General features: G+C 42.1%; 1 protein-coding gene across 1 annotated transcript in view; it reads left to right on the top strand.

Annotated features, from left to right (window-relative positions):
* MKL1 (megakaryoblastic leukemia (translocation) 1) overlaps positions 1-10,217 on the top strand; it is a 148,132-nt gene that overhangs the window by 987 nt on the left and 136,928 nt on the right. The gene's annotated exons all lie outside the window — the stretch shown is intronic.

The raw sequence follows: 10,217 nt of genomic DNA on the forward strand, positions 1-10,217 counted from the left end.
GCTCGGGCCCCTGGGGACGCGGCGTGGCGGGCGCTTTCTCCGAGCTCCGGCGCTGACCCTCAGCACCCGAGGCCCACCACAGCACTCCCGCTAGTGGGGCTCACCTGGACTTGTTGATGCCGCGTGGCCTTCGAGTGCCGCCAGGTGTAGGCGCGCTGGCCGATTTGGTAGTCGGCTGCCGGGAACGTTACCCCCTGAGAGAGTGCGTGTCTGCCCCCTGATGACACCCCCGCCCAGGCTGCTACCCCAGGGCGCGCGCTTCTTCCGCTGGTGGCCTGGGCCGGGGCTGCGCCGTGAGCGGCCTCATCAGAAAAATGGGGGTGCAGTAGTACCGACCCCATGGGGTCGTCGTGAGTATGGAAGGAAAGCTTTGCCTGACTGCCTGGCACGCGGCCAGGCCCAAGGTGTGTCTGCTGTTAGGTTGAGAGGAACTCAGACCGTCCCGTCTGGGCTTTGGCGGCACTTCTGTTTTCTCCCTGTTATGTGGCATGACTCAGGGCAGTTTGGTGGACAGTTAACGGCTCACCAGCCCAGATTGGGCACGAAGTGTGTGTATACAGGAATGTGAGATGCCTCCCTGGGTGTATAACGAAATGACACCTGGCTTTCAGGCTGTAGATGTCTGAAACGGTTTTGAGACCTTTCCAAGAGCTTTTCTAACTGAAGCCAAACCCTAAAGGATCAGCTTTATGTTCAGTAAGAAGCTGCATTTTTGCATTCTGCTTTAGAAGACTCCCATTCCCTCCAAAAAAAAAAAAAGCAAAACCCAAACCCCTCCAAATTTCACTTATGCAGTTTTACTGTTCAAGAGCAGCCACCTCCCAGGGGTGAGGTGGTACAGCCAGCTGGCCTGCAGCCCTGTGACTGTAGGGTGGGAACCTCTCGCTGACAGTTATTAAACTAAGTTTTCTGTAGTGTCTTTTGCCTTTTTCCTAGTGAATCAAAGGACTTCATGGTACTCAGTTTCTTAATGAAATTATTTGGAAAGAAGCAAGCCATCACTGCTCTTCCAAAAGCACAAAGAAAACCTGATTGTAGTCTAGTCCTAGTGTTTGCTTTAGTTCCTTGCCAGCCACTGTTAAGAAGAGCTCATTTTAAAAATCTCCCCAAGTCTTATCTGTTAGTATAAAAATTAAAATTTAGAGTAAAATCACGTCAGTTGGAAGAGTAATATATATCCCATAATCCAGAAGTACATATTGCAGCAGTTCCTACCACTTTAGTATTCTGCTAAGTGCTGTGAGGAAGACTCAAAGGAAGTACATAAAACAGCATCGTGCCCACACAGGGCAAAACTGTGAAGTCTGGGTCCCCCCGTAGTAATCATTAAAGTAATGATTCCATTCATCCATTTATTCAGTAAACTTGCTCCATGCCCGCAATGTGCCAGGTGTTTTCCTAAAAACTGAAGTTATCAAGATCAGTGAGCTATGGTCCCTGTGCATGAGGAGCTCGCAGTGTGGAGGGAGAGGCCGAAAGTGGCATACAGGGAGCATTTTCTTTGGACTTCAAAGAGAAGATGGCATTTGAGCTAATTTGCTAGACAAAGGAGGGGTCATTCAAACAGAAGTAACTGGGTTTCGAAAGATTTCCAGACAAATTTCTGATAGGCATACACCCTAAGGAATGGGTAGGAAATAGACATCTCTTGATATTCTTGTAACAGTCATTAAGGTAAGCTTTTAATTTATGGTTAATCCTCAAAACAATACTGTGAAGTAGATTTTACCTCCCCTTTAGGATAGGGAAACTGAGGCTCAGGGTAGTTAAATAATTTGTCTAAGGTTATAGTAACAGAGCCACACTTGAGTTAAGAGAGGAGTATATATGCTTTATTCTTTGAACGCTCTGCTTTGTAGAAGTAAATACAGGTGAGGTGAGAATTTTTCACTTCCATGTCATTTTACTGCCTCTATTGGAACTATTTTCTGTGAAGCAAATTTTAGTATTTGATTTAGAATTGCTCAGACTTATCAAATGATACTCACTGTACACTTAGAATGTGGTGGTATTTCTCGTTACTGGATAGAAATGTCTAAGTCCGCCCTTCTGGCACAGCCAGTCCTTAGCACCGGTCAGCTCCTGGCTTGTGCCGTGGCTGCCGCCTGCCCCAGGTGGAGGCCCACTTATCCCTGAGGTCAGCAGAGGAGCAGAGTTTTGGGGTATCTCATTGATTTACCTGTGAATATTGATGATTTTCCTTCATGAAATCTTGAGGAGGCAGGACTGCACTTTTACCTCCCAGCTTAGTAGCTCTTTTTCTCAAAGGCTTATCGGTGAAATCTAAAGAGTGAATGCTGTTTATAAAGATCAGGAGTTAATTTTATAAATGCGAGATTACCAGAAGTTTGATGAGAATTAGATTTGTTGAGTAATTTAGTTTCTCCTAATCAGCCTTGTGCTCTTAATATTTTTTGTTACAATTTCAGTCGCTTATAAGGGGAAAAATTCAAAAGGAGGCTGCGCTCCATCTGATAATATGTATTGACTGTTGGTGTCAAAAAATTCCTTTTTAAGAATCTGAAAATAATTGTTTTTGAACATAATACAGTTTTCATAGCCATCACTAGTGTAGCCATTTGTTCCTGTGACACTTGCACACTGCCTGTACTTCAGCAGATAGTTTGGGGACACGGGAGCTAGGAAGGAGTTTCTGCTGTCAGATGCTCTCTTCACACACACACACAGGCCCAGGGTTGGGATGGTAGAAAGGGCACGATGCAGGCATTGCCGGACTGACTTTGCAAAGAGAAAGTCTCACTAGCAGGCTTTTATTGTACACTGAACCAGATCAGCTGTGGAGGCAAGCAGACGATGTGTCTCTACTACTTGTGTATGCAGGCAGTCCTGTGCTTGGTTAAATCCTAGTTCTCTGACATATTTTAAAATATAATTAGAACATAAGTCTGTAAAACTGGACTATTCTTGATGTGGCCCATGGAAAATATATTGAATGGAGGGCATTGACGCATCGTTTCTGTGGCCCACCTTACAAGGTTGTTGAACAGGTTTGGACTTTTTTTGAGAATGCAATTTAAATACTAAAGGACAGGAGATGCAGATATGACCAATAGTTTTGAGTAATTAAGTTTTAAGAAAGGGAGATTAGAATTTTGAAGTAATATTAACAAAGATGACTATATTTAGAGAGTTCACTCTGGTGAGAGCATTTATGAGACTGTAAGCTATGCAGGGGCAGGGATATTTATTTTGTTCCTAGTTTGAAGAGCAGCTCTTAGGACATGGTAGATGCTTTGTACAGATGTGTAGAATAAAAGATGCATGTGAACAAATTTGTAATTACAGTGAGTGGTTGTGTGTGTGTGTTTGTAAATGTTGATAGAATTGATTGATATAAGGAACATTTTCATTTACTGAGGAAAAAAATTGGTCAGGTTTTATTTCAGAAGGACTTTGAAAGAGGGAGAACATTATATAGATGAACAGTGTAGGGAGTAATTTATAAGTAGATGCATTTTGAAAGAAAAAACATCGAACAAGAAATGATCCACTGACACAGTTCAATCAATAAATATGGCATTGTTTATTTATTTTTTAAATAAGATGTGTATGCATGTTTAAAGGTTCATTATTTATGCATACAAGAACTGGGGTACAGGCCAGAGGTGGGGGTGGTGAGGATTCACCAGAGACAGTGAGAGCAGAACAGGCAGATCGACTAAGTACACTGCTGAGGGGAGCAGCGGGGAGACAGGAGAGGTCTGCTGCACCATGTGGGTCAGTCCCTGGCTGGGGATCAAACTCAGGTTGTGGAGGTGATAGCTCTGAGACTAACTTCCTGTGTCACCAGGGAGGCCCAGCATTGTTTCCTTTTTTTCTTCTTTTTTTTAAGATTTGTATTTATTTATGTACACAGAACTGTGGGGTACAGGCCAGAGGTATAGGGGCAGTGAGAGGATTCAGCAGAGACAGAGTGGGGAGCAGAACAGGCTGAGTGATGAAGTACACTGCTGAGGCGAGCATTGGGTGAAGCAAGAGATCTGCTGTGCCATGTGGATCACCTCTGGTGCTGGGGATTGAATTTATAGTGAGGTGGCTGCAGCCAACTTGCAGAGCTGTGCTTTAATCCGATGCACCACCAGGGAGGGCCTGCCAGCATTGTTTCTTTCTTTTTTTTAGAGATTTATTTATGCATACAGAACTGGGGTACAAGCCAGAGGGGCAGAGGCTGTGAGAGGCTTCACCAGAAACAGAGTGGGGAACAGAACAGGCAGATAGACAAAGTACACTGCTGAGGGGAGCAGCGGGCTGGGTTAGGAGAGGTCTGCTGCACCATGTGGATCACCTCTGGGGCCTGGGATCAAACTTGCACTGAAGCGCTGCGATTGATTTGCAGTGCTGAGTCCTAACCCGTTGTGCCACCAAAGCGGGCTAGCATTGTTTCTTTCTTTTTTTTTTTTTCTTTTCATTTTTTTTTCATTGTTTATTTCTAAGGAATTAGTGGAGTTTTGAGGAGTTCACAGTTTTAGAGTAGGTGTGTGAGATATCTCTTGTATAATAGGTTGCTTTGAACATTAAGACAACAGCAGACATTAGCTCTCAGTTTCTGACAGTTTGAGTCGGGAGTTTGGGAATAGCTTGGTGGAGAGGTGCAGGGTCTCAGGAGATTGCAGTAGTGTGTCAGCTGGATGGATGTCATCTGTTTGGCCGAGGCTGGTGAATCCTCTTACTACTGGCTACTCACATCGCTGGCAAGTTGGTGCAGGCTATTGGTTGTAGGTCTCAGTGCCTCTCCAGGTGTGCCACTTTTTAGAACTACTTTAATGTCATGGCAGTGCAGTGGCTTCCCTCACAGCAAATAATTCCAGTGGTCAGGTTGTACAGTTTTTATTATCGAGCTTCAAAGTCACTAGTCACTTCTCCAATATTCTGTTAGTCATATGCTGTGGGAAGGTATACAAAGATGTGAATACCAGGAGGTGAAGACCAGTGGGGGCCATCCTGGAGATTGGCTACCACAGTGGGTTGTGTGGGAAAAAGAGTGCTGAAATGAGGTACAGAGTGCTATCAGGGGAGGAGAGGATTCAGAGTAGGGAAAAACTCCACTTGGGAGGATGAGGGAACTGGGAAGACATAATTCTTTTAATATAAATATACATACTTCTGAAGTATATGTATATTTATAATCTGTTATATAATATATGAATAAGTTACATGTATTAAATAATATAAATATATATTGTGTGCCTACTGTGGCGCACATGGCGGGCTAAATATGTAGCAGTGGACAATGAATGAAGGCCATGTGACGTGCTTTAAGTAGTCTATGCCCGTGTTGACTCTTATGGACAAATGGTTGTGGTGTAAGGTGAGGGTGAGTAATATGCTTCTGAGATGGAAGAGTCAACAGTAATTTACCAGCGTGATAGACAAGCAGTTACACAGAGTTTAAGTAGTTAAGACCCACTTTTATCAGACTGCCTGGTTTTGAACCATGGCTCCACCACTTGTTAGCTGTGTGACTGTGCTACTCTTGCTGCTTTATCTTAGGGATTCACGGGCTGTAAAACAGTGGAAATAATGGTACCTATTTTATTTTGCCATGATGAAGATTAAATAAATTAAAAATATGCCTACTCCTTGGAACTGCTTTATGTGTGTCATCGTTGTTAATATCTTTTTGGTAGCAATGTAGAACTGATTATGGGTGAATGAGGTAGGAATCAGAGGCGACTGTAGGAATGCTTGTGAGTGTTAGAAAGAGGCATTTAAATGCCAGCCATTACTGCTTCAGCATCAGTTTTTCCATTTCTAATACCTGTGTGTAGATAATTTTTATGTTGCTGAGTGAACCAGTGATTTTATTTATTAACTATTTTTTTATTTATGCATACAAGAACTGGGGTACAGAGGAGCTGGAGGAGAGGTGAGAAGATTCCCAGAGGCAGTGGGAAGCAGAGTAGGCTGAGGGGGAGCAGTGGGTGAGACAGGAGAGGTCTGCTGTGCTATGTGGGTCAATTCCTTGGTTGTGATTGAACTCATGCCTCAGTGGCTGTCAATAAGACTTTAATAACCTTGTGCCACCAGGGAGGCCCTGCACCAGGGATTTTATTTAGCCGAACCTCGACATTTAAAATAAGACTTCAGGGGCCCTCCCTGGTGGCACAGCGTGTTAAAACACAGCACGGTGAAGCTATTAGCAGCCACTACAGGACAAGTTCTATCCCAGGGGGGTAACCCACATGGTGTGGCAGACCTCTCCTGACCTGTGCACTGCTCTCCTCAGCAGTGTATTTTCAGTAATCTGCCTGTTCTGCTCCCCACTCTGTCTCTGGTGAATCTTCTCACTGCCCCTGCACCTCTGGCCTGTACCCCAGTTTTTGTATGTGTGAATAAGTAAATCTTAAGACTTCCGAAGGTATGTAGTTTGTGAAGAGTACCTCATTCTTTTTAAAAATATTATGCGTTCTATAAGCAGGATAGGTTAACCAGTAACAGTACTTTAAGGTGCATATGCTTCAGTATAGTCCACAATAGAGGTGGAACTAGATAAAAATACCTAGAATGAGAATTGTTGTGACTGAGTCACAGAAGAATCCAGGATTGTTAAAAACACTATCTCACTCCATCAGAGGTATGTTAATTGAATTCTGTGTTGCTGCAGGTGTTAAAGCAACATCTAAATTGGGTGAATTGCCAGGGTGTCTTGGGTGGAGCAAATTGCTTAAGTTGCCTTTGGTTCTGTGCTTCAGTGACTCCAGTTCAACTTTCATTATTTATTGAATGGAAGTGCTGAGAAATCAAATGGTTCACAACAATCTTGACTGAGCTGGGACCAGTGCCTGGCTCTATGTTTAAAGCTGGCTTACACAGCAGTAAGAAAGACCTACAGTACCCTTAGGAGACTGAGCATGTGAACATTTCTCTTTTTTTCAGATACTGTGTTCATTTGTGTTATATTGGGTTGATTTGCTTCTTCACTCCTGTTATTATGCATTTGGAATCATTCCCTAAATATGAGTGCCTGTAATGAATAATTTGGATAGTTTAGTTTGAAAGCTGGAATGTAGCCTCCATTTGTTTACTGAATTTGAAGTTAGGTGGACTACTATAGGTTTTTGATCTCTAAAGTTATAAATGGAATTTTTTTAACATTTATTCTGGTATCAAGTTTTAAAGTATTATGGTATAATTAAATAAAATCCTAAAGTCCCTAGAATGTGAGAGTAAAACAGCTAGTGAAATAACATGTCAAGTTTTAGGGACATGAACAGAGCTAGGTACTGACAGTTAGCTGTGTAAGCATGGACTGACTGCTTACCCTTCCTGTGACCCAGGTTCCTCATCTGGAAAGTGAGTTAATAATTCTTACAACAGGAGGCTGTTACAGAGAATTACGGAGAAATGTAAAGGGAGCAACAGTTGGCATCTATTTTATATCAGTCATTGTTCTAACTCATTATTTGTTACACCAGATTGCAGAGATGAAGAAAGAGAAGCTAGAAAAGATGAGCTAATTTAGGAAAATTAAAGACAGGACCTGAATCAAGGTTGGTTTTTTAATTAAAAGATGCCAGCTCCCTGCAATGTGTATGACGTGCTTCACTTTGCTTCCAGTAAATGTCTGTCCTTTTTCACGTTCTTTTACACAGTAAACATGTCAGGATAGTGAGAATTCTTTATGGGAGCAATCAAGGTGTTGTAGCGCCTAAGATATCCTTTGCTATACTCCTTCAGTGTATCTTGTAGTCCTGAAGTGAAAAATATTACAGTGACTTCATTATCTTTAGTCAATAAATGCTTACTAAATAAGGGCATATTATAATGTCTAAATTAGAAAAAAAGTTGTTAGTGTTTCAGTTAATAATAAATGTTGTAAGTGATGCCAGAATCTCTACATTGTGGTTAAGTTGTACATATTTTCACTACCACAAAATTTACAAGAACTTGGAAAGTTGTTTTCTCTTCATACTTTAGGGCACACCATATTGCATTTTGGCATTAGAATGGTGTTATTGTGGCTGAAACTGGCTTTTTGCTTATATTTTATTATATGAAACATTTAATGTAAACTAAAAATTTGTCACACATATGTTGTTTTGCTTATTCTTTAAGAAGTATCAATAGAAAGCTGTTGGAGACCAGCTCCAACTATTGAGGTGTCTGGAGGCAAGACAGTCAGGACCCTAAGGTGGGAAGGCATCGGCGAGCGGAGATTCCTAAAAAGGGGAGAAAAGGAGAAAAAGGAGAAAGGGGAGCGAGGAAGACATGGGAATCGGAGTTGGGTGCAAGTCTTCCTGCTCTGCTTTCAGCAGAGGTTTATTTTATACATTAGGAGCAAGCAGTGGGATGACACCAGCACATGAACTGGGCTGAGAGATTACAGAAAGCAAGTAATGGGGCCTTCCTGGTGGCACAGAGGTTAAAGACAGTCCTGTCAAGCTATTACTAGTCACTGCAACATGAGTTTGATCCCAGGCTGGCCACATGGCACAGCAGACCTCTCTTGTTTCACCCACTGCGCCTTTCAACAGTGTGTTTCAGTAGATCTGCCTGTTCTTCACTCTGTCTCTGGTGAATCCTTCTGCCTCTCTGCACCTCTGGCCTGTACCCCAGTTCTTGTGTGCATAAATAAATCTTTAAAAATAAAACAAAAAACCAAAGAAGTAGCCAGACAACATAGAGAAATTCATGCAGGTTAAGTTTTGAAGCTCCTGGCTCTAGAAGGTGCTTTCTAATATGCTCACTTGATGAAGGTGAATATTGGAGGGTATTCAAAAGTCCTTTAGCACTGTCCAAATAGAACAAAAGGTTTATATTACAGTTAACTCAGTTTTATTTAGGCACCTAACAGGTTATTAAACTTGTTGAAAATAAATGTCTTGAATAGACTGTCCAAACTATTCAGATCATGCTGAGTTTTCATACATTCTGTTTTTGCCAGGCTCACCTTCAGAATTAGCTGTTCTGGGGAGTAGCAGGTAGGACAGGATGAGATCTGTCGTACATTGTGTGTCACCTCCCTGGCTGGCCTGGGATTGAACGCCAGTATTTATTCTCTTAAAGTTTTGAGGCTGAGATGCCTGAAATCAGTTTCCCTGGGCCAGAATCTAGATGGCAACAGCAGAATTACACGCCTTCCAGAGGCTTTAGGGGAGAACCTGTTCCTCGTTTCTTCCGGCTTCTGGTGGCTGCTGGCATTCCTTGGCCTATGGCAGCATCACTTCAGTCTACAAGGCCAGCACCTTCAAATCTCCCTTTGCACATCTCCTTTTCCTATGTTTGTCTTTACTTTTATAAAGACATATGAGTGCATTTAGAATGCATTCAGGTAAGCCAGGATAATCTCCCCACATCTTCTAAACCTCCTCTTTTTTTCCCCCATATAAAGTAACATTCATAGATTCCAGGAATTAGGATGTAGGGAATATGGTTATCTTTTAGGGTTCCTTTTTTCAGTTTGCCATTTGACTGCAGATATTCACATCTCTGTGTGAATAGCTTTCATCCTGTTCCAACATTCCCTAAAGTCTGCCTGTTGCAGCATCAACTCAAATCCAAGACCTCAATATTATCATCTCAGAAGTTCACAATGTACAGAAGTCTCATATAAATATAAATCAGGTGTAGGTGAGGACATATGATCCATCCTGAGGCAGAATTCTTTTTTGTTTGTGAACTTACGATACTACAAAACATGTTATATGTTCCCCAAATAATGGTAGTGGGACAGTTAAAAAATAACTGATCCATATCCTCATCCCAACAAGAAGAGAATGGAAGAAATGCATGTATTATTGATCTTAAGAAGTTCAAAATCCAGCAGGGAATTTTCATGTGATTTCAAAACTAGGGAATAATCCTCTATGATTTAAGACGCTGCCCTCTTGGTCATTGGCTCAAGGTTATTGGGCCTAAGGCTCAGCCTTTAGAATTATCCTTTCTTTTTCTTGAAGGGTAGCACATGTTTGCAGCTGAGTTGTATTAATCTGTTCCTTGTCTGTAAGAGCTTGGTAAGCCAGTAGCCTTCCTTTATTTTATTCTTTGTTTCTTTCAGGCATAAGTGGCAGTGGTTCTGCTCATGTTACATGCTTAGAAAGCGGGTGGGGCTCCTGTGTATGTCAGGGATTCTTATCTTTAGACAGGAGGGTCCTCCATAGATGTTTCCTGGATAATCTCTCTCAAAGCATTGCTTTGTAAATGTAAATGTGGGTTTTTTGGTTTCTTTTTGTGTGTGTGTGTGTGTGTGTGTGTGT

Source organism: Condylura cristata, unplaced genomic scaffold (genome assembly GCF_000260355.1).
Source record: "Condylura cristata isolate star-nosed mole 26May11 unplaced genomic scaffold, ConCri1.0 scaffold00004, whole genome shotgun sequence".
Classification (NCBI taxonomy): Eukaryota; Metazoa; Chordata; class Mammalia; order Eulipotyphla; family Talpidae; genus Condylura; species Condylura cristata.